The sequence below is a fragment of the Phocoena phocoena genome, chromosome 4 (assembly GCF_963924675.1).
Source record: "Phocoena phocoena chromosome 4, mPhoPho1.1, whole genome shotgun sequence".
Classification (NCBI taxonomy): Eukaryota; Metazoa; Chordata; class Mammalia; order Artiodactyla; family Phocoenidae; genus Phocoena; species Phocoena phocoena.
In genome coordinates this window covers 117,695,795-117,721,387 of record NC_089222.1, presented here as the reverse complement: position 1 = coordinate 117,721,387, position 25,593 = coordinate 117,695,795, and the positions used below count along the sequence as shown (strand labels likewise).

General features: G+C 36.8%; 1 pseudogene; it reads left to right on the top strand.

The window, feature by feature from the left end:
* The first annotated feature begins 474 nt into the window (after positions 1-474).
* On the top strand, positions 475-987 carry LOC136122082 (RNA-binding motif protein, X-linked 2 pseudogene; annotated as a pseudogene).
* Positions 988-25,593: the final 24,606 nt, after the last annotated feature.

The window sequence follows — 25,593 nt, the reverse complement described above, 5'->3', positions numbered from 1 at the left end:
GGTTCTATTTCTCTGGAGAACTCTAATACAATGAGTCATATTAAGTAAAGCTCAGTCTAAGTTTCTTCCTTGTAACATATTTACTTTTAATAATTTAGCCAAAGTGAAACTAGCACACTGTAGACTCTCAAATGGATTTATTATAAGGGAAAAAAAATGAAACAGAAGTTACAACTTCTATGATCAGACATCTTTTCAGAATGGAAGCCTTTGTTTCAACCTAATCATCTATTTTTTAAATGGACTAGATTAGGGCTTTCAAACTAGTGAGCAGTAACACACTTCTTCATAGGGAATGAGGTACCATGAAAAGTTGAAACTTGAATGGCAGCTGAGAGCATGTAGGGAGAGCAGGGCAGGGATGGGTCACCTGCTCTGAAGGTCTTCACCGGAAGCAGTGCTCTCCTGCGTCCACCAGGAGTGGGCTTTGCCCAGGCGCTGGAGTGCTCTTGTGTGGTGCCCCAGACTAGGGAGATGAACCCGTTAACCAAAGTGCAGCTGGTTGACAAGCGAGGCTGGTACTATGGTGATAGCTGAGGCATCATGGCACTCCGAGTACAAGGACAGTGCCTGGATCTTCCTGGGAGGCCTTTCTTATGAACTGACTGAAGGAGATAGCCTCTGTGTATTCTCTCAGTACTAGGAGATTGTTAGCATTAGTCTCGTGCAGGACAGGAAGACAGGGAAGTCTAAAGGATTCTGCTTTATCTTCTATGAGGACCAGAGGAGTACAAGTTTGACCGTTGACAATTTTAATGGAATCAAGATCAAGGGAAGAGCTATCCGAGTCAACCACATACCTAGCTACCATCCCGTCCCCCTCAGGCCTCAGAGGATGTGGATGATGCCACCAGAAAGCTCTGGGAGAGGGGCTATGGGGCTCAGATCCCCTTGTCTAGTTCTTCTGAAAGCTTGGATGATGAGGCACTCTCAGAATGGCACAAATGGGAAAAAACAGAGAAGAAAGAAGATCAAAGTGAATACTGATATACAAGTTAAAGATCAAGAGGGACAAATAAGCCATGGTCCTTGCCAGCCAGAGGCCAGATTTAAAAAAAGAGGATGCTCTAGGCTCCCATAAACCTACCAAGGTTAAGCTAGAGTCTACAGAGGGCACAAAGCCCTAACACCCAGCTACCCCGAGGCCGGGATGGCTGCTGCAGGGGACAGCTTACTGCAGGGTACGGAGGGATCTGGAGAGGGGGCTGAGGAAGGAGAACCCAGGCTCTGAGTCCACCTGCCCTTGATCAGAGACCAGAGGAGGAAGGAGAAGAAGAGCAGGGATTGGGACAGAGGTGAAGCTCAGATGGATTTTAGCTGATATGAAGGCACAGCCACACATATTCTCCAATCCCAGTGACCACGGGCTAGACCAAGACTGCAGCCTGCTTAGATCCTTAAAGTTTGAAATGAAATGTGATATTTAAAATGCTATGGGACTGGAATTAATTTATTAATTTTATATAATTTTGTTATGTAAAGTCATTAATATATATTAATTTTAATTAATTTTATCAATTAAAATTTTATTAATTTTATATAATTTTAATTATTAAAATTATATGATTTATTAATTATATATTAATAAATTAATTTAATATAATTTCTTGGGTAGAATTTCTTTAAAATTTGAGCATCATTTGTTTTGTTTTCCTACAACCATTCAAAATTTTACAACAGTTGAAATTACATTACCAGATTTGTATGGCTCCTTTGATAAACTCCTGAGATTTTTTTTTCAGTGGATTCTTTCTTTCGTCTTTTCTTTCTTTCTTATCTGCCTTGGGTCTTAGTCGCAGCACCCACATGCGGGATCTTTTGTTGAGGTGTGTGGGCTCTTTGTTGTGGTACGCGGGCTTCTCTAGTTGTGGCGTGCCGGTTTTCTCTCTCTAGTTGTGGCACGCGGGCTCCAGGGAGTGTGGGCTCTGTAGTTTGCGGCATACGGGCTCTCTCACTGAGGTGCTGGAGCTCAGTAGTTGTGGCACCCAGGCTTAGTTGCCCTGTAGCATGTGGGATCTTAGTTCCCCAACCAGGGATCAAACCCTAGTCCCCTGCATTAGAAGGTGGATTCTTTATCACTGACCACCAGGGACATCCCGATAAACTCCTGAGATTTTGATGCCTAAGATTTAAGAGTAGTTCTCTGTAGTGGTCCACCATGTAGTAACTCCCCTCCCATAGTATTTGGTTTAAATATTACCGTTTTCTATGTAGCAGGATGTGCAAAAGTTAGAAGCTCTAGATGATCTCTATAGTCTTTTATGATTCTAAGCTCTTTAGGCTACCATGGAAGAATTTCAGCCAGCAGAGAGGGAACTGATTAATATTATGTGATTTTTCTAATAAGCAGTAAAACATATTTAAAATATTTAGGTTCCTGCTCCTATATGATTTTATATATCAGTAGTCATGGAAATTGTTTTTTTTTTTTTCACTGTAACTTCAGCTAATGATAAAGGGCAAAGAATATTCTTACAGAAAGTAGTATCAGTTGAGATACATGACTAATCATGGTTGATTAAAATGGATTATCTCTGATTGCATATTCTTGCTATCCTTCTCTACTTCATATATATATGTGTGTGTGTGTGTGTGTGTGTGTGTGTGTGTGTGTGTGTGTGTATTCCAAGAAAGCATGATATTTTATTATTTCTCACAAGAAGTTGTTTATCTGCTAGGGAGCTTGGGATATGTAAAGGGATCTAGCATAATTGGAAATGCAAAGATTTTCTGGATTTTGTTAGTATTTGATGTTTGATTGATGAGCATTTCACTCCCATTTGCAATTTCATATTCTGCCTATGGACAGAACTGCATACATGAACTAGCAGAGTTACTACTTAGGACAGAAGCCTTAAGCAAACCTTTCAGAAATTGCCTGTCCATTTCAAATAAGTCCCCAAGATTCTAATATCTTGAATGACTTTGAATATTGTGACTTTGGACCAGTAAGTTTTTATACAGGAACTCTATTTGGCCTAAAAGTTTTCTCAGAAGATCTCTACTAATATTGCACTAGTACACACGGAAGTTACCAGTACTATAAGCAAGGAGAATATTGCTAATCAGCATTTACTCATCAATGGAAATTTCTATAGTAGGCATTTACTGTGGATTTTAAAGATCTTTATTATTGTAATATTTTCATAAAATAACTAAAAATAGGAATACTTTTAATTCAGTTATCAGAAATGAGCTGTTCTATTTCCCACATTTACTTCTAGTCTTTGCCTACATGTATGCATATTTTACATAGCTGTAGGTCCTTTATTTACTGCTTTCATTCACTCATTCATTCATTCAATAAATATTTCTTAGGCTTCTACTAAATACCAGAGGTTATAACATAGTTGGGGATAAAAAAAATGAATATGACACAATGCCTGACCAGAGGAGGTCAAGATATAGTGGAAGAGATGTAAACGGTTAAATTAGAGGTTATGTGAAGAGTGCTCTGGAATAGTAAAAGGAGACACAGGGGAGTGAGTGAGGCAAATAAGGTAAGAAAAGACGTTGCAGACAGGGATTCCAATGGGTGCAGAAATGAGGGGAGCTGCAAGTGGTTCAGTATAAGTGGGAGCACATAGCAATGTGAAATAGGGCCATTGAGAAAAGGAGAGATGCGAGAAAGTCCCTGCATACTATACAAGCTATTTGAGTTTAATTTGAAGGCATCAATGATTTTAAAGAGAAAGTGACATGGTGGGAAATTGGGAAGGTGGAGGATGAAGTAGACTGGGGAGGAACTGGGAGCAGAGAGATGAGTAGGGAGGCAATTACAGTAGTTTAGGGAGGAGATCATGAGGGACTAAACAAGGCAGCTTGGTGCAGGAGATAGAGAGGAACTCAGGATTACAACAGATATTTAAGAGATCATTTTAGGGGACAAGGAAGGCCCCCAAGTTTACGACTAGAGCATACAGGAAAAGGAGCAAAGTATATGTGGTAGGGAGGGAGTGGAGAAATGGAAGGTGATGGCAGAGAAGGTTGAGTTCCCTTTGCTCCTTGTTGAAGTCAATCAAAATAACTGGTTGATAGTGGCCCAGAATTTAACCATTAGGAAATTATTGGTGACCAGTGTACGAGCAGTTCACAAGAAAGATGAGGGAGAACGCCAGGTAGCACTAAAGGTGAGCAAATATAAGCAGCACCTTCAAATAGTCTTTTGCTTATAAATTTAAGAATACACAGCTTTCAATAATTTTAATAGCTATATAATGTCATATAGTGAATATAGAATAATTTAGCAAACAGGTAGAAGTATTTTTCCCCTAAAGTAGCAGTGCACTGAACATGTACCTACTTTGCTGCTGTTTCTTATGTTATTTCCATAGGACAAATTTTCAGGAATTGGATCACTGGGTTGAAGAATATGAGTGTTTTTGGCTTTATGGTTTTTCCAAACCATTGATCATCATTTATACGTATGATATAAGTGAATTGATTCAGTCATAAAGAATTTTGTGAGTGAAATAAAATGACAAAATTCTGAACCGAAATGCATAGCTCTGGTGAATATGGCTGGATATATTAGGCATTTGGATTGAGGCTAATCATTTTTCTCAAATATTATCCATTTGAAATAAAGATGGGCCTAGAATTAGTGAGATACCCAACCAAAGCCATATTGTGACTTCATAATACTCTTGCCTGTGTGTGTGATACACTTGTTTATCTTGTTATTTAAAATTCTAATAGGAGAAACAAAATACATGTTTTATCAAATGTTGGGAAAATTGAATTTTATTCTTAATTCTGTAAGGTGAGAGTAAAATTGACTGTATTACTCGAAACTTCCTCCATGAAGTCCTTGGTGGCTACCTAGATCACTTCACAGTAGAGCTGCCTCTGATTAGAAGAGCAAGCAGGTTAAATTTTTGATGCTTTGTATTTATATAGAGGAGTCCATCTATCGCCTAAAACATGTGACATTAAATACCTGGAGATTCTAAATGGAAAATAAGCCATAAGTTAAATAACAATATCTGTTATCAAAGATGATTCTTTTTTATAGGAGCACATAATTTGGGGTGAATCCATTACATAAAACTCAATAACTTGTGCTGAAATAATTAAGTTGACAGGCCTAATGTTGATTTTACTGTCTTTTCCCCCCCGAGTGTTTTCCTTCATTTGTATGAGAGGCAGAAGACACATGATATGAGTTTGGCTCATGTGTCTGAATATGGCGCCACAGGGAAGATTTGATACAGCTGAAGCTATTGCTTTTTAGAGACCTTTTATTATGAGCAGCTGCCTTAACAGCCTTCATTTGTGACATCACATGAGCTATATCTCCGCAATAGGAAGAGAGAAAGATATGGCTGAGAGTTTTTGACTAAAACTTAAAACTGCAAAAGCAGAAACTCAGATGGATGTTCCTGAAGTTATATTTTTGTAATATGTGACAGATACACAATCTTCTTATCCTAGTTTTGTTTTTGTTTCTTTTTTTTTTGCGGTACGCGGGCCTTTCACTGCTGTGGCCCCTCCCGCCGCGGAGCACAGGCTCCAGACGCGCAGGCCCAGCGGCCACGACCCAGCGGCCCAGCCGCTCTGCGGCACGCAGGATCCTCCCGAACCGGTGCACGAACCCATGTGCCCTGCATCGGCAGGCAGACTCTCAACCACTGCGCCACCAGGGAAGCCCTTATCCTAGTTTTAAAGCATTCCTTTAACTCGCAGGGGTTTCTGTTTTGTCTCATTCCTGTAGTCAAACTCTTTCTTTGCCATAGACGATGGCATTTTGTATTAATAATTTGAGTCCTTATTCAGAAGGCATCTCAAAGGGCTCACCTACAAAAATAGATTTCAGGGCCACACATTCTGAAGGACAATTCAGTGCTTCCTTTCCTCTCATGCCCCCATGTGCAAATGAAGAACCTCAATTCATTGGCTGTTAATGTAATACAAGGCATAAAAATTCATCTAGTTCATCTAATTGTGCTTCACCAGAGGGCTAGGATGGAATCACTCACAGCTTTGTTTGTGAGATGTGGCAAGAGTAGCTTTTAACCTATCCAGGTGGTTCCCAGCCTATGACGGTTCAGCTGACGATTTTTTGACTTTACAATTATGTGAAAATGATAACGCGTTCAGTAGAAACTGTACTTCGAAGCTTGAATTTTGGTCTTTTCCCAGGCTAACGATATACAGTATGATACTCTCTCATGATGCTGGGCAGTGGTGACGACCTGCAGCTCCCGGTCAGCCATGCGATCACAAATGTAAACAATCAATACACTTACAGCCATTCTGTGCTTATAGGATCATTCTTTATTTAACTTTCAATACAGTATTCAGTAAGTTCCAGGAGATATTCAACACTTTATTATAAAATAGCCTTTGTGTCAGGTGATTTTGCCCAACTGTAGGCTAATGTAAGCGTTTTGAACACATTTAAGGAGGTTAAGCTAAGCAGTGTTATTTGGTAGGTTATGTATATTAAATGCATTTTCAACTTAGGATATTTTCAACTTAATCATGGGTTTATTGGGATGTAACCATCTTAAGTCAAGATGATTTTTAATACCTAAGTCAGCTGGAACATAGCTAATGGCAATATCAACGCTTTTCAAGCATTCTTAGTGCCTTTGAGTTTAGAAATTCATAGGTTCTCTAAAAGCACCAGTAGCATACTAAATTGACACGTGGCATTCCAAGCTATATTTACATAATTGCAGTGGATATGATTAATATCAATTACATTAATGCTTATTGTACCTCTTATGGCTGATTGACTCAATTTACTAGTTGCTTGTGCATGTCAAGAAATGATCGAAATTACCTTTTCATTTCAGTTAAGGAACTAGTCGAAGAAAATAAACTTTGATTTGTGGAGAGGCTGAAGTTCTCTCTCAAGTGACAGTCTCCTTGGCCTTCTAGACTAAACCCTAAATTGAGTTGCAATATATTTTTTGATGCTTTGTCTCATTTGATTACTTTACTTTTAAACTGAAGACCAATCTTGGACCATAAATACATAGAAGATAAAAGTATATTGAGCTTGGGAGTTTGGTCTGCTCAATGGCTGAGTATTTCAGATTTTCTCCTATAAACATAAGCTTGAAAAGAATATCATATAATAGATGTAATAGTGGAAACCAATACAGGGGAAATCTGGACCGCAACTCTGAATGGATGTCGATAATACCCTCTAGTGCAACACAAAAGCTAAGCAAAATTTTGGGGATGGGGATTTTCTTTGGTGGCTTGTTTACTCTAGTGAGATGGATTTGGAAGAGGGTAGGTAGGCCTAGAGAATATTTCTCTGACAGGGTTTGCCTCTAGGGTCTGCTTGAAGCCAAGTTTGCTAGTAGGGAAAGCTTGAGTAACAGGATACATTTCATATTTAAACTCTGAAATGTTTCATATGTTTAAATAAGCTTGAACATAGATTAGACTTGTACAGGGAGCCAAGTTGGTGGAATAAGAGTACAGAGCAGAAATAGATTCAGGCGAGGCAGTTTGATATTTTAAGAGACTGTTTCTCAGGATTAGTATTATATTCATTTGACTTAATATGCAATAAGTAATATTAATAAGGGTATCATACTTTTGAACTTCTTAACTCAATACAGGGGACTCTTGAGCAACATGGGGGTTAAGGGCACTAACCTCCATATCTGTGGTCTTACATCCATCGATTCAACCAACCTTAGGTTGTATAATACTGCAGTATGTATTTGTTGAAAAAAACCCATGTGTAAGTGGACTCATGCAGTTCAAACCTGTGTTGTTCAAGGGTCAACTGTATTTTCACAGAAATGGGCATCATTTTTGTCCTTACAAATTTTAGTAAGCAATGATTGGCAGACAGCATGGTAATTGTTGAAATAATGTGTGAGTGCCAATAACAAAGCCGTCTGTTAAAATGCTAGGAATTTATTGGGTAAAGGGTTACTGCATTTTTTTCTGTTTTCCACAGTGTTTTTCCCACACGCCTGGCATGTTACTTCAGCTTCTTGTTGGATTTCTGTCAAATAGGATTTTTTAGTACAGACCTACTTCACTTATTGCACTTTATTACACACCGCAAATAATCGTGTTTTCTTATACAAACTGAAGGTTTGTGGCAACCCTGTGTTGAGAAAGTCTATTGGTACCATTTTTCCAACAGCATGTGCTCACTTCATGTCTCTGTATTACATTTTGGTTATTCTCACAATACTGCAAACTTTTTCTTCATTATTATATGTGTATCGTGATCTGTTTTCAGTGATCCCTGATGTTATTACTGTAATTATTTAGGGGCATCGCCAACCACTCCTATTTAAGATGAACTTAATTGATAAGAGTTGCACGTGTTCTGACTGCTTCACCAGCTGGCTGTTCCCTGTCTTTCTCCTTTTCCTCAGGGCCCCCTATTCCCTGAGACACAACAATATTGAAATTAGGCCAATGAACAACCCTACAATGGCTTCTAAGTGTTCAAGAGCAAGGAAGTGCTGTCTCTCACTTTTAAATCCAAAGCTAGAGATGATTAAGCTTAGTGAGGAGGGCACGTTGAAAGCTGAGTTATGCTGAAAGCTTGGTCTCTTGTGCCAAACGGTTAGCCAAGTTGTGAATGCAAAGGAAAAGTCCTTGAAGGAAACTAAAAGTGCTACCCCAGTGAATACACAAATGGTAAGAAAGCGAAGCAGCGTTATTGCTGATAAAGAGAAAGTTTTAGTGGTCTGGATAGAAGACCAAACCAGCCATAACATTCCCTTAAGCCAAAGCCTAATCAAGGGCAAGACCCTAACTCTTTTCAACTTTGTGAAGGCTGAGAGAGGTGAGGAAGCCGCAGAAGAAACGTTTGAAGCTAGCAGAGGTTGGTTCATGAGGTTTAAGGAAAGAAGTTGCCTCTGTAACATAAAAGTGCAAGGTGAAGCAGCAAGTGCTGTTGTAGAAGCTGCATCAGGTGTTCCAGAATATCTAGTTTCACTAAACAACAGATTTTCAATGTAGATGAAACAGGCTTCTATTGGAAGAAGATGCCACATCTAGGACTTTCTTAGCCAGAGAGAAGTCAATGCCTGACTTCAATGCTTCAAAGGACAGGCTGACTCTCTTGTTAGGGGCTAATGGAGCTTGAGACTCTGAGTTGAAGCTGGTGCTCATTTACCATTCTGAAACTCTTAAAGTCTTTAAGAATTATGCTAAATCTACTCTGCTTGTCCTCTATCAATGAGATAACAAGGTGTGGATGGCAGCACACCTGTTTACAACATGGTTTGCTAAGTATTTTAAGCCCACTGTTAAAACCTACTGCTCATAATAAAAAGATTCCTCTCAAAACATAACTGCTCATTGACAATGCCCCTGATCATCAAGAGTTCTCATGGACATGTACAACGAGATTAATGTTTTCACGCCTGTTAAAACAACGTCCATTCTGCAGCCATGCACCAAGAAGTGATTTTGACTTTCAAGTCTTATTATTTAAGAAATATACTTTGTAAAGCTATAGCTGCCATAGGTAGTGATTCTTCTGATGAATCTGAGTGAAGTAAATTGAAAAACCTTTTGGAAAGGATTCACCATTCTACATGCCATTAAGTACATTTGTGATTCATTGGAAGAGGTCAAATATCAACATAAACAGGAGTTTGGAAGAAGTTAATTCCAACTCTCATAGATGACTTTGAGGGGTTAAAGACTTCAGTGGAGAAAGTAACTGCAGATGTGGTAGGAATAGCAAGAGAACTAGAATGAGAAGTGGCGTCTGAAGATGTGACTGAATAGCTGCCATCTCGTGATTAAACTTTAGTGGATGAGGAGTTGCTTTTTATGCGTGAGCAAAAAAAAAAAGTGATTTCTTGAGATGGAAGATGCTGGTGAAGATGCTGTGAAGATACTTGAAATGACAACAAAGGATTTAGAATATTACATAAACTTAGTTGATAAAGCTGCAGGGTATGAGAGGGTTGACTCCAATTTTGAAAGAAGTTCTACTGTGGGCAAAATGCTATCAAACAGCATTGCATATGCTACAGAGAAATCACTCGTGAAAGGAAGAGGCAATCGATGCAGCAGACTCCACTGTTGTGTTATTTTAAGAAATTGTCACAGCCATCCCAGCCTTCAACAACCATCACCCTGATCAGTCAGCAGCAGCAGCATCAAGCCAAGACCCTCCACTAGCAAAAAGATTAAGACTCTATGAAGGCTCAGATGATGGTTAGCATTTTTTATTAATAAAGTGTTTTTAATTAAGGTATGTGCATTGTTATACATAATGCTATTGCGTACTTAATAGACTTCAGTATAGTGTAAACATGACTTTTATACGCACCAGGAAACCACAAAGTTTGTGTGACTCACATTATTGTAGTATTCGCTTTATTGCAGTGGTCTGGATCCAAACCCACAATACCTCTGAAATATGCCTGTATTTGTGTTACCACTGATATAGGAAAAAGCAAATCATTTTTAACATTAAAATGTTATTGAGATTTCAAAGGTGGAGGACATTATCTTTTCCTATTTTTCTTTATGATAGAGTGTTTGTAAAGTAGTGTTCCCAGAATAATAAGCACTCTTTGGGGAAATAAGTGTAGTAAATAGCCAAGTAATTTCTCACAAAGAACAGACGAAGAAAGGTAGTGCCATCTGGGTTAAGCTATTAAATATATCGGTACAATAATAACTACCCATTATCCTGACCAACCAGAAATTACTCATTTTCATTCTCTAGCTATACACTTTCAGTATAAAGAAGGATTTTTTTCATTTTTCTATTGGTTATGAATTAAGTCATCAATTTTTTTCTGAGTTTTAATGGTTTGAAATAAAGAGTCAGATGCATGGCTTTTCAGTTTCTTTTGCTACTTTATTTTATTACTTGGTTATTTAAGGTCAAAAGACTTCCATTTTCAAAATACATAATAGAAATAATAAAGCGGTAAAATTTGGACTTAGATAATATGGACATTTTTCTTAAAAGTGTCAACATAATTTACAAATTATTAAAAAGGCAGTAAAATTTGAACTCCCAGAGCATAAACTTTACCTTAAACTGTCAGATACAGGATTTTAAAGGTATTTTATCAATATATCACTGATGATTATTTTTCTTATCAAGAGTGAAGTAAAGTGAAGTAAGCTCTAGTTGCCCAAGAAATCATTAGAATTGGAAACACTAGATGTTCATGTGTTAATCTGGTTTCATTTACCTGAAGTCTATATTTCTTCTGTGATATCTAAGGTCAAGTCTACATAACCAAATAGCCGAAGGAAAGGTGAGGGTTTTCTAGTAGAATCAAATGCCAAACATCATTTTTTACATAAGTATCTGGAGAATTGAGTAAAGGTGGTTTCTTTTAAAGGCTGTCTGTAGGAGGTAATTGCTTTAGTTCCCATTTAGCTACAGTGATCCTGGCCATAACGTTCTCTTCGAAGTAGGATTCTGAAATTCCTGCAAAATCTCAAACAGTGGTTCTCATATAAGTTACTTAGCATCTTCACAGAAATCCCTGTCATAATTTATTTGTAAAACAATACCTCTACATAGCTAAAATAGTTCTTCATAAGAAGAATATTCCAGAAGGAAAAATAACTGTCACTTGGAGAAAATGTTGTTAAATAATGGGTTATGGGAACAGAAAACATCCTCCTTGTGTTTGTGATTTTTCCAACGTAAATTTTGCTAGAGAAATCATTTCAAAATAGAATGGCGTCAGAAATAATCAGTGCAGAATTGGTTCTGCTGAGGACCGTTAAGTGAAAAGGTACCAAATGAAGCCCTCATCCATGTCTGCAAAACTGTCTTCATCCCCAGGAGGCTTGTAGCATTTGGCATTTCTGGAAAACCACAGCAAAAGTGGTGCTGGAGAGTATTGTGCTTTTTGCCAAGTAATATTTCCTAAAGGCAACAGACACTCCAGAAGATAATGGAAAATAAATAATGATGATAACATATTCTATCTATCATCACTACATTCTCTAATACTTAGTGTTAAATATATATAAACAGTAGCCAATTGTGATAACTACCTTATTAGCACCTGTTGTTAAAGGTCTTTGAAAGTAAAGCTTGTAAGATTAGGGAGAAACAAGAATGTGCTCCTTAAAACGATATTTTGAAATATCCTGGACCAGTCCATCCTAGTGGGAGAGTACTTATATGGTAAGAGTATTTGGGTAAAGTGCTTGAAACATTAGGACACAGCAAAAATGGTTTTGAAATGCTTTCTTGTTCAAAATACATTTGTTTATTAGGACACTGCTAATTGACCATTTTATATCTCATGCCTAGATATAAAACACTGTATTACTGGCTTCTGATTCCATTCTGGGCAATTTTTAAATCCATGTGCCAGTGGTAAATGAGCTATTAGTAGAGTGGATAACTTCTGAGCTCTCCCCTTTCCTGTATTGACAATTCCCTTGTAAAGCAAATGCCAGTCTTGCAGGCTAATAATGAAGAGTGGAATTCCCTTGTTCATTAGACATGCAGCAGTAAAATAGGTAATATAACTATAGAAATATTTTTGCAATATATTTGTTCTCTTTGCACAATATGCATACAGATACTGCCATCCCTCTTTAACCAAATTGGTAATATATAATAGAATACGCAGTATTTTGTAGGTTCCCCTGACCTATAATTGGCACTCATTTCAGACAATAATTACCATATTAGAAATGGCTGTTTTTATCTTTTGCAATTATTTTAATTTTCAGACATCATCATAGTACTTTTAATATTTTGAAATTTCTTTTTTTTTAACTTCAATTTTAAGTTGAAGACCATTATTCTACCCTGGAGGACTCATCACGTTGGGGAATTTCAACTACTCTTCTAAAAAGAATGCTTCACTGGAATAGGTCTCATCTTATTAGGAATATCAGAAAACAAGCAGCTACTTCTCTTTTGGCTTAAGTGCAAAGAACCTCAATAAAAGAAATACAGACAAACTAATCTGATGATGCTTTCAGAAAATGCACTAATGACAGAAAAGTTTATAAGTTGTCACTGCTGTCATCATGATCAACATTATCATATATAGTACTTCCTATGTGCCCAGCACTGTTCTAATAGCTGTACCTAAAGGAACACAGAAGTCTTTGAAGCAGGTACTATTATTCTCCCCATTTGTCACTTGAAAGAAACTTTTCCTAACTACTCAGCTAACAGGTTGCTAGAGCTGGAATTTCAGCAGGTAGTCTGGCTTCAGAATCAACCTTCAATTGTCATATTTTAGTTTTGTGCCCTGATGTCTTTTCTCCAGGTTTTTGATTTTTTGTCTAATGTTGCTTTTTGGAGGACAAACATTCATTTGAACTTTCATAGTTTTTTAAACCTTTATGGGGGCTTTGAAAATATTTTTTTTTTCGTTTTGGTTTTAAAAAAAAATTATTTTCCAAAAATAGTAATGAAAGAGTAGAATCATTTTCTATTTTTACAAATCTCTTTAATGTTGCCTTATAGAAGACAACTAGATTCTGCATTTTTTAAAAACATCTTTATCGGAGTATAATTGCTTCAAAATAGTGTGTTAGTTTCCACTGTATAACAAAGTGAATCAGCTATACCTGTATATATTTCCCCATATCTCTTCCCTCTTGCATCTCCCTCCCAACCTCCCTATCCCACCCCTCTAGGTGGATGCAAAGCACCAAGCTGATCTCCCTGTGCTATGCGGCTGCTTCCCACTAGCTATCTATTTTACATTTGGTAGTGTATATATGTCAATGCCATTCTCTTACTTCATCCCAGCTTACCCTTCCCCCTCCCTGTTTCCTCAAGTCCATTCTCTACGTCTGTGTCTTTATTCCTGTCCTGCCCCTAGGTTTTTCAGAACCATTTTTTGTTTTAGATTCCATGTATATGTGTTAGCATACAGTATTTGTTTTTTTCTTTCTGACTTACTTCACTCTGTATGACAGACTCTAGGTTCATCCACCTCACTACAAATAACTCAGTTTTGTTTCTTTTTATGGCTGAGTAATGTTCCATTGTATATGTGTGCTACATCTTCTTTATCTATTCATCTGTCGATGGACATGTAGGTTTCTTCCATGTCCTGGCTACTGTAAATAGAGCTGCAATGAACATTGTGGTACATGACTCTTTTTGAATTATGGTTTTCTCTTGCACTGTTGGTGGGAATGTAAATTGATACAGCCACTATGAAGAACAGTGGGGAGGTTCCTTAAAAAACTGAAAATAGAACTACCACATGACCCAGCAATCCCACTACTGGGCATATACCCTGAAAACATTTTTTAATTAATAAAAAGTTGAAGTCACTACAAAATTCTCAGAGCACCTAACATTTGAGAAGTTGTTCCAAGCCTACATTTGTTTCCAGCCTGACTTTTTCTGAATCACCAGTCACAAAATCTGAATAAGGCTGATCTTACAATATTGCCATGTTCAGCTCTCCAGAAATAACCATTTTAGCACATGACCTATCATTCTCATGGATTCTATTGAATGATAAGCTCAGATGCTTGTACAAACCATTTTATTTGCCTTCTCCTTTAATACTATCTATCAGTAAGTAAGGAGGCAGTATTTCTTTTGTGTGTGGCTCAAATATGAGGACTTTACACTTGTAAAATATGCTTTTAAGTCTTAGCCCACTGTCTATTAAAAACAAAGTCAATAAAAATGTGTTTGTGTTATAGATATTTTATAAATTGGAATACTTTTCAAATCAAGAAGTGCTATGTTATCATTGTCTTAAAATATTTTTAAAAATTAAGTTAAGGGAGGCTAAATGAGTAGACTTTAGCAAATGGCAAAAGGAAAAAATGACCTCTTGATCGTTAGATCAAATGTAGTTGAATTTTTGACCTGGGTGTGATGGGCTTGTCTACCGTTAATGACTAAATTGATCTATTTCTTGTTGATTCGGGGTCTTTTGAGGGAAGCTTTAAAGATCAATTTTTGCCTTATTGTTCAGGTTGTCATGTAGTTTATTTGATTTTGTCACTAAGTGATAAAGGATTGTTCACCTATCAATTAGGGATGTGTCTCAGACAATAAGGAAGTTAGAACATTGAATTAATAAAATCACTGATGTTGAAGAACATAATTCTTTAGTGTTTTGCTTAATCAGCTTGGCTATTTATGTTTATAAAATTTTGTAGATAATGAATGATTTGCATGTTGCTTGTTAAATGCCTCTTGGTATATGGTGATGATCTAGATTCCATGCCAAATCAGGCAAAGAAATTGATGGCTTTAGGTTTATAATCTAGGACAAAAAAAGCATAATTTTAAAATGTAAGTTTAAATAATTAATATATTATATGTGGAATAAGAAAGTATAATTGTATTTTGTTGTATCAAGGATCAATTGAGAATGTTTAACAAAGGGCATCAGAGGAGATCACTCTGCTTCTTTCTAGTCGGAGATAATTCATCGATGGGGTGCATTTTCAAGAGAAGTTGGAAAGAGAGGGAAGTAGCTGTTAGTGGGCTTTATTTGGGGTACTAAAGATATTCTAGGAGCAGACTTTAACATAGGAAAATACATATGTGGAATGATAGCACTGGAGGGAAAGTAAAATGTGGACCTGGCAATACACATAAATTAATAGAAGATGAAACTCTATTTCATTTATTTCCAATCTGACCTTATTATTTCTTTCCTTCTACTAATTCTGGGCTTGTTTGTTCTTCTTTTTCTAGTTCCTTTAGGTATAAAGTTAGATTGTTTATTTGAGATTTCTCTTATTTCTTGAGGTAGATCTGTATCACTATGAACTTCTCTCTTAGAACAGTTTTTGCTGCATCCCATAGTTTTTAAAATTAATTTTAAAAATTGAAGTATAGTTGATTTACAATGTTGTGTTAGTTTCTGTTGTACAGAAAAGTGAGTCAGTTATACATACATATATACCTACTCTTTTTAAGATTCTATTTCCATATACATCATTACAGAGTATCTAATAGAGTTCCCTGTGCTATTCAGTAGGTTCTTATTAGTTATCTATTCTATATGTAGTAGTGTGTATATGTCAATCCCAGTCTCCCAGTTTATCCCTCCCCCCATCCCCCTTGGTAACCATAAGTTTGTTTTCTACATCTGTGACTCAACTTCTGTTTTGTAAATAGGTTCATCATACCCAATGGTGAAAAGCTAAAAGCTTTTTCCCCTAAGATCAGGAACAATAAAGGATGCTCAATCTCACCACTTTTATTGTTCTTTTTAAATTTTTATTATTTTTTTAAATGTTTATTGGAGTATAATTGTTATACAATGTTGTGTTAGTTTCTGCTGTATAACAAAGTGAATCAGCTATATGTATACATATATCCTCATATCCGCTCCCTCTTGAGCCTCCCTCCCACCCTCCCTATCCCACCCCTCTAGGTGGTCACAAAGCACCGAGCTGATCTCCCTGTGCTATGCAGCTGCTTCCCACTTTTAGTCAAAATAGTTTTGGAAGTCCTAGCCACCGCAATAAAACAAGAAAAAGAAATAAAATGTATCCAAATTGGAAAGAAAGAAGTAAAACTGTCACTGTTTGAAGATGACATGATACTATATAGATAGAACCCTAAAGACTCGACCTAAAAACTATTAGAACTAATAAGTAAATTCAGTAAAGTTATTAGTGTATATCTATACACTAATAACAGACTATCAGAAAAAGAAATGAGGAGAATCTCAATTATAATTGCATGAAAATAATAAAATATTTAGGAATAAATATAAACAAGGAGGTGAGAGACCTATATTCTGAAAACTATAAGACACTGATGAAAGAAATTGAAGATGGCACAACTAAATGGAAAGGTATACTGTTGTCATAGATTGGAAGATTTAATATTGTTAAAGTGTCCATACTATCCAAAGCAATATACAGATTCAATGCAAACTCTATCAAAATGCTCATGGCATTTTCCACAGAACTAGAACAAATAATCCTAAAATTTGAATGGAACCACAAAAGACCCTGAATATCCCAAACAATTTTGAGAAAGATCAACAAAGCTGGAGGTATCAAGCTCCCTGGTTTCAAACTATAATACAAAACTATAGTAATCAAAAGAGTATGTTACTGGCACAGAAACAGACGTATAGATGAATTGAATAGGGAACCCAGAAATAAATCTACACACATATGATCAATTAATCTATGACAAAGGAGGCAAGAATATACAATGGGGAAAAGACAGTCCCTTCAATAAATGGTGCTGGGAAAACTGGACAGCTAGATGCAAAATGATAAAACTGAACTGCTTTTTCATACCATATACAAAGATAAACTCAAAATTAATTAAAGACTTACATATAAGGTCTGAAACTATAAAGTTTCTAGAAGAAGACAGTGGTAGTCCACTCTTCGACATTGATCTTAATAATTTTTTTTGGCTCTGTCTTCTCAGGGAAAAGCAACAAAAATAAACAAATGAGATGACATTAAACTGAAAAGTTTTACATAGTGAAGGAAACCATCAAAAGAACAAAAATGCAACCTACTAAATGGGAGAAGATATTTGCAAATGATATGCTTGATAAGGGAAATCTCTCCTGGCAGCCTCAGGAGCAGTGGATTAAATCCCAACAATCAACTTGACATACCCTGCATCTCTGGAATACCTGAGTAGACAATGAATCATCCCAAAACTGAGGCAGTGGACTTTGGGAGCAACTGTAGACTTGGGGTTTGCCTTCTGCATTTAACTTGTTTTGGGTTTTATGTTTATCTTAGTTTAATATTTAGAGTTTATTGTCACTGGTAGATTTTTTTTATTGATTTGGTGGCTCTCTTCCTTTTTTTTTTTCTCCTCTGAGAGCTCAGAGGAGAGCTCGAGAGAGCTGAGCTTAGGACATTGGTCCACTAGAGACCTCCCAGCTCCATGTAATATCAAATGGCAAAAACTCTCCCAGAGATCTCCATCTCAATGCTAAGACCCAGCTCCACTCAATGACCAGCAAGCTACAGTACTGGACACCCTATGTCAAACAACTAGCAAGACAGGAACACAACTCCACCCATTAGCAGAGAGGCTGCCTAAAATCATAATAAGGTCACAGACACCCCAAAACACACCACCAGACATGGTCTGCCCACAAGAAAGACAATATCCAGCCTCATCCACCAGAACACAGGCACTAGTACCCTCCACCAGGAAGCCTACACAACCCACTGAACAAAACTTAGCCACTGGGGGCAGACACCAAAAACAACAGGAATTATGAACCTGCAGCCTGCAAAAAGGAGACCCCAAATACAGTAACTTAAGCAAAATGAGAAGACAGAGAAACACACAGCAGATTAAGGAGCAAGGTAAAAACCCACCAGACCAAACAAATGAAGAGGAAATAGGCAGTCTTCCTGAAAAAGAATTCAGAGTAATGATAGTAAACATGATCCAAAATCTTGGAAATAGAATGGAGAAAATACAAGAAGAAACATTTAACAAGGACCTAGAAGAACTAAAGAGCAAATAAACAATGATGAACAATGCAATAAATTAAAAAATCTCTAGAAGGAATCAATAGCAGAATAATTGAGGCAGAAAAACAGATAAGTGACCTGGAAGATAAAATAGTGGAAATAACTACCTCAGAGCAGAATGAAGAAAAAAGAATGAAGAGAATTGAGGACTGTCTCACAGACAATATTAAATGAGACAATATTAAATGCACCAACATTTGGATTATAGGGGTCCCAGAAGAAGAAGAGAAAAAGAAAGGGACTGAGAAAATATTTGAAGTGATTATAGTTGAAAACTTCCCTAATATGAGAAAGGAAATAGTCAATCAAGTCCCGAAAGCACACAAGGTCCCATACAGGATAAATCCAAGGAAAACCATGCCAAGACACATATTAATCAAACTATCAAAAATTAATACAGAGAAAAAAATTTAAAAGCAGCAAGGGAGAAAAAACAAAAAACATACAAGGGAATCCCCATAAGGTAAACAGCTGATCTTTCAGCAGAAACTCTGCAAGCCACAAGGGAGTGACAGAACATATTTAGTGATGAAAAGGAAAAACCTACAACCAAGATTACTCTATCCAGCAAAGATCTCATTCAGATTCGACAGAGAAATTAAAATCTTTACAGACGAGAAAAAGCTAAGAGAATTCAGCACCACCAAAACAGCTTTACAACAAATGCTAAAGGAACTTCTCTAGGAAGGAAAAACAAGAGAAGGAAAAGACCTACAATAACAAACCCAAAACAATTAAGAAAATGGTCATAGGAACATACATATCGATAATTACTTCAAATATAAATGGATTAAATGCTCCAAGCAAAAGACATAGACTGGCTGAATGGATACAAAAACAAGACCTGTGTATATGCTCTCTACAAGAGACCCATTTCAGACTTAGGGACACATACAGACCGAAATTGAGGGGATGGAAAAATATATTCCATGCAAATGGAAATCAAAACAAAGATGGAGTAGCAATTCTCATATCAGACAAAATAGACTTTAAAATAAAGATTATTACAAGAGACAAAGAAGGATACTACATAATCAAGGGATCAATCCAAGAAGAAGATATAACAATTGTAAATATTTATGCACCCAACATAGGAGCACCTCAATACATAAGGCAAATACTAACAGCCATAAAAGGGGCAATCGCCAGTGACACAATAATAGTAAGGGACTTTAACACACCACTTGCACCAATGGACAGATCATCCAAAATGAAAATAAATAAGGAAACACAAGCTTTAAATGATACATTAAAAAAGATGAACTTAATTGATACTTCTGGGACATTCCATCCAAAAATAACAGAATACACTTTCTTCTCAAGTGCTCATGGAACATTCTCCAGGATAGACCATATCTTGGGTCACAAATCAAGCCTTGATAAACTTAAGAAATTTGAAATCGTATCTACTAACTTTACTGACCACAACACTATGAGACTAGATGTCAATTACATGAAAAAACACGTAAAAAATACAAACACGTGGAGGCTAAACAATACACTACTTAATAACTAAGAAACCACTGAAGCAATCAAAGAGGTATTCAAAAAGTACCTAGAAACAAATGACAATGAAAACACTATTACTCAAAACCTATGGGATGCAGCAAAAGCAGTTCTAAGAGGGAAGTTTATAGCAATACAATGCTACCTCAAGAAAGAAGAAACATCTCAAATAAAAAACCAAATCTTACACCTAAAGCAATTAGAGAAAGAAGAACGAAAAAACCCCAAAGTTAGCAGAAGGAAAGAAATCATAAAGATCAGATCAGAAATAAATGAAAAAGAAATGAAGGAAAGAATACCAAAGATCAATAAAAGTAAAAGCTGGTTCTTTGAGAAGATAAATAAAATTGATAAACCATTAGCCAGACTCATAAAGAAGAAAAGGGAAAAGACTCAAATCATTAGAATTAGAAATGAAAAAGGAGAAGTAACAACTGACACTGCAGAAATACAAAGGATCATGAGAGATTACTACAAGCAACGATATGCTAATAAAATGGACAACCTGGAAGAAATGGACAAATTCTTAGAAAAGCACAACCTTCCGAGACTGAACCAGGAAGAAATAGAAAATATAAACAGACCAATCACAAGCACTGAAATTGAGACTGTGCTTAAAAATCTTCCAAAAAACCAAAGTCCAGGACCAGATGGCTTCACAGGTGAATTCTATTAAACATGTAGAGAGACGCTAACACCTATCCTTCTCAAACTCCTCCAAACCATAGCAGAGGGAGGAACACTCCTAAGCTCATTCTACGAGGCCACCATCACCCTGATACCAAAACCAGACAAAGATGTCACAAAGAAAGAAAACTACAAGCCAATATCACTGATGAACATAGATGCAAAAATCCTCAACAAAATACTAGCAAACAGTATCCAGCAGCACATTAAAAGGATCATACACCATGATCAAGTGCGGTTTATCCCAGGAATGCAAGGATCCTTCAATGTATGCAAATCAATCAATGTGATGCACCATATTAACAAATTTAAGGATAAAAAACATATGATCATCTCAATAGATGCAGAAAAAGCTTTTGACAAAATTCAACACCCATTTATGATAAAAACCCTCCAGAAAATAGGCATAGAGAGAATTTATCTCAACATAATAAAGACCATATATGACAAACCCACAGCCAACATCATTCTGAATGGTGAGAAACTGAAACCATTTTCTCTAAGATCAGGAACGAGGCAAGGTTGCCCACTCTCACCACTGTTATTCAACATAGTTTTGCAAGATTTAGCCACAGCAATAGAGAAGAAAAAGAAATAAAGGAATCCAAATTGGAAAAGAAGAAGTAAAGCTGTCACTGTTTGCAGATGATATGATACTATACACAGAGAATCCTAAAGATGCTACCAGAAAACTACTAGAGCTAATCAATGAATTTGGTAAAGTAGCAGGATACAAAATGAATGCACAGAAATCTCTTGCATTCCTATACACTAATGATGAAATATCTGAAAGAGAAATTAAGGAAACACTCCCATTTACCACTGCAACAAAAAAAAAATAAACTACCTAGGAATAAACCTACCTATGGAGCCAGAAGTACTGTATGCAGAAAATTATAAGACACTGATGAAAGAAATTAAAGATGATACAAACAGATGGAGAGATATACCATGTTCTTGGATTGGAATAATCAACATTGTGAAAATGACTATACTATCCAAAGCAATCTACGGATTCAATGCAATCCCTATCAAACTACCAATGGCATTTTTCACAGAACTAGAACAAAAAATTTCCCAATTTGTATGGAAACACAAGAGACCTTGAATAGCCTAAACAATCTTGAGAAAGAAAAACAGAGCCAGAGGAATCAGGCTCCCAGACTTCAGACAAAGCTACAAAGTTAAAGTAATCAAGACAGTATGGTACTGGCACAAAAACAGAAATATAGATCAATGGAACAGGGTAGAAAGCCCAGAGATAACCCCAGGCACATATGGTCAACTTATTTTTTTTTTAATTAATTAATTTATTTTTATTTATGGCTGTGTTGGGTCTTCGTTTCTGTGCGTGGGCTTCCTCTAGTTGTGGCGAGCGGGGGCCACTCTTCATCGCTGTGCACGGGCCTCTCACTATCGTGGCCTCTCTTGTTGCGGAGCACAGGCTCCAGACGCGCAGGCTCAGTAGTTGTGGCTCATGGGCCCAGCCGCTCTGTGGCATGTGGGATCTTCCCGGACCAGGGCTCGAACCCATGTCCCCTGCATTGGCAGGCGGACTCTCAACCACTGCGCCACCAGGGAAGCCCCCAGGTCAACTTATTTTTGATAAAGGAGGCAAGAATATACAATGCAGAAATGACAGCCTCTTCAATAAGTGGTGCTTGGAAAACTGGACAGCTACATGTAAAAGAATGAAATTAGAACACTCCCTAACACCAGACACAAAAATAAACTCAAAATGGATTAAAGACTTAAACGTAAGGCCAGAAACTATGAAACTCTTAGAGGAAAACATAGGCAGAACACTCTTTGACCTAAATCATAGAAAGGTCCTTTTTGACCCCCCTCCTAGAGAAATGGAAATAAAAACAAAAATAAACACATGGTACCTAATGAAACTTAAAAGCTTTTGCACAGCAAAGGAAAACCCTAAACAAGACGAAAACACAACACTGAGAATGGGAGAAAATATTTGCAAATGAAACAACTGACAAAGGATTCATCTCCAAAATTTACAAGCAGCTCATGGAGCTCAGTATCAAAAAAAGAAACAACCCAATCCAAAAATGAGTAGAAGACCTAAATAGACATTTCTCCAAAGAAGATATACAGATTGCTAACAAACACATGAAAGGATGCTCAACATCACTAATCATTAGAGAAGTGCAAATCTAAACTACAATGAGGTATCACCTCACACCAGTCAGAATGGTCATCATCAAAAAATCTACAAACAATACATGCTGGAGAGGGTGTAGAGAAAAGGGAACCCTCTTGCACTATTGGTGGGAATGTAAATTGATACAGCCACTATCGAGAACAGTATGGAGGTTCCTTAAAAAACTGAAAATAGAACTACCATATGACCCAGCAATCCCACTACTGGGCATATACCTTGAGAAAACCATAATTCAAAAAGAGTCATGTACCACAATGTTCATCGCAGCTCTATTTACAATAGCCAGGACATGGAAGCAACCTAAGTGTTCATCGACAGATGAATGGATAAAGAAGATGTGGCACATACACTCAGTGGAATATAACTCAGCCCGAAAAAGAAACGAAATTCAGTTATTTGTAGTGAGGTGGATAGACCTAGAGTCTGTCATACAGAGTGAAGTAAGTCAGAAAGAGAAAAACAAATGACACATATATATGGAATCTAAAAAAAAAAAAAAGGTTCTGGAGAACCTAGGGGAAGGATGGAAATAAAGTCTCAGACATAGAGAATGGACTTGAGGACATGGGGAGGGGGAAGGTTAAGCTGGGACAAAGTGAGAGAGTGGCATAGACATATATATACTACCAAATGTATAATAGATAGGTAGTGGGAAGCAGCCACATAGCATAGGGAGATCAGCTTGGTGTTTTATGACCACCTAGAGGGTGGGGTAGGGAAGGTGGGAGGTAGACTCAAGAGGGAGGAGGTATGGGGATATACGTGTATGTATAGCTGATTCACTTTGTTATAAAGCAGAAACTAACACACCACTGTAAAGCAATTATACTCCAATAAAGATGTTGAAAACAAATAAGTAATGGGAATGTGATGTGAAGTGTAGAGAATATAGGCAATAATATTGTAAATAACTGTGTATGATGACAGATTGTAACTAGACTTACTGTGGTGATCATTTTGTAGTGTATAAAGTATCAAATTACTATGTTATATGCCTGAAACTAATATTGTAAGTCAATTATATTTGAATTAAAAAAAATAAAAGGTGGAACTAAAAATTGAAGTCTTCTTAAATCTCTGAAAGAAAGTAGTCTTTTAAAGAATACAGAGTGCTACCAAGACTTCGAACCTGGAAAAAATGTATAGAAAGTGTTACATTTAAATTAAAGTTTAAAATAAACTTTAATGCTGTTACAAATTAGTCATTAAGTATATTCTAGAACACTTTCTTAACCTGTGTCTGAAGCACCTGGAAAGCAGTCATTAAAATTTCATTTATATTTGGTGATAGGCAGATCATTCCCTATAACATTGTCTAAATGCTTCTGAGAGATGTAATTTGACTAGTAAATTAATGGTTTCTGGCGATCTTAACGTTAACATAACATTTGGAGGCATTGCTCCTCAGGAGTGCAATATCGTATTTCACAAGATGCGTGAGACAAAGGCACTTAGTGAGTTTTGGCTGCACTGCACATACTGTGCACAACTCTGTTCAAACTGTTACAGGCTTCCTGCCAAGATATGCAGGAGAAATTGCCTAAAAGATTAGTAGAAGAAATGGTCCCATCCCCTGCTGTGTACCCTTGTGACTGGTTTGTCAACAGTTGGAGAAAATTTTGGTATAGACAGTAAACAATTAGTTAGTGTCAGTTCATTGGAAGGCTGGACCCCTGAATAAGATTTATGAAAGAGAAACAGGGATTCTAGTATAATATTTCCTTCTTTGTAATAAGTGATGGTTTTAATAGGTAATTGCCACTCCTAATATTCATTATTAAAGTTCATTCGTGTTTTTTTGCGGTACGCGGGCCTCTCACTGTTGTGGCCTCTCCCGTTGCGGAGCACAGGCTCCGGACGCGCAGGTTCAGCGGCCATGGTTCACGGGCCCAGCCGCTCCGCGGCATGTGGGATCTTCCCGGACTGGGGCACGAACCTGTGTCCCCTGCATCGGCAGGCGGACTCTCAACCACTGCGCCACCAGGGAAGCCCGTATGTTTTAATAAATGTTTTTGTGATAAATTCCATTTGATGTACTTCTAGGAAATAAATGGCTGGATAACACTGCAAGTCTAATATTCCTTTTTTTTGGTATATATAGCAACAAATTTAAATTATTCATATCTTCATTAAGTTTTAAACATAAATAGCAATTAAAGTTGTTGCCCATTAATAGTCTGCAAGTGAAAAGTGTCAATGGCTGTTTGTTATTGCACATGGTCTACTGCTTAGAGGACATACCTACATAAACCTTACTCCTGAGTTGCAGAATCATTATACAATGGAAAAATAAATCATCTATAAAACTTTAAATATACACAACTGGAATAGTTTTATTTAGCAAATTCTTTAGCATATTCTCTTTGTTAGTTATCAAAAGTTTTTCTTGTATGTTATTTTTAAAAATCCATACTATATCAGTATATAAATGTTTTACATAGTAAAAAGCTTAACTTTTTTGTTATACCATACAAAACATTTTGGCCAACGTTTACTGAATGTTTGCTATGTGCCAGGAACTGCTCAAAGTGTTTTATATACATTAATTCACAATAACCCTAATATTAATTACTGTTTTCAGCATCATTTTATAGAAGGGTAAAGTGATATATTGAGAAATTAGGAGGCGTGTCCAACCTCACAGCTAGCAAGTGGTGAAGGACTCAATCCAGGTAGTCTGACTACTGAGTCAGTCCTGTGTACTACCTTTTTCAGATTACCTGGGAATAAATGTTTGTAGTGGGTAGAGTTGAATTGTATAATGTTTTAAAATTAGTAGATATTTTAAGAGTGTATATGTTTTGCTTTGAAAAATG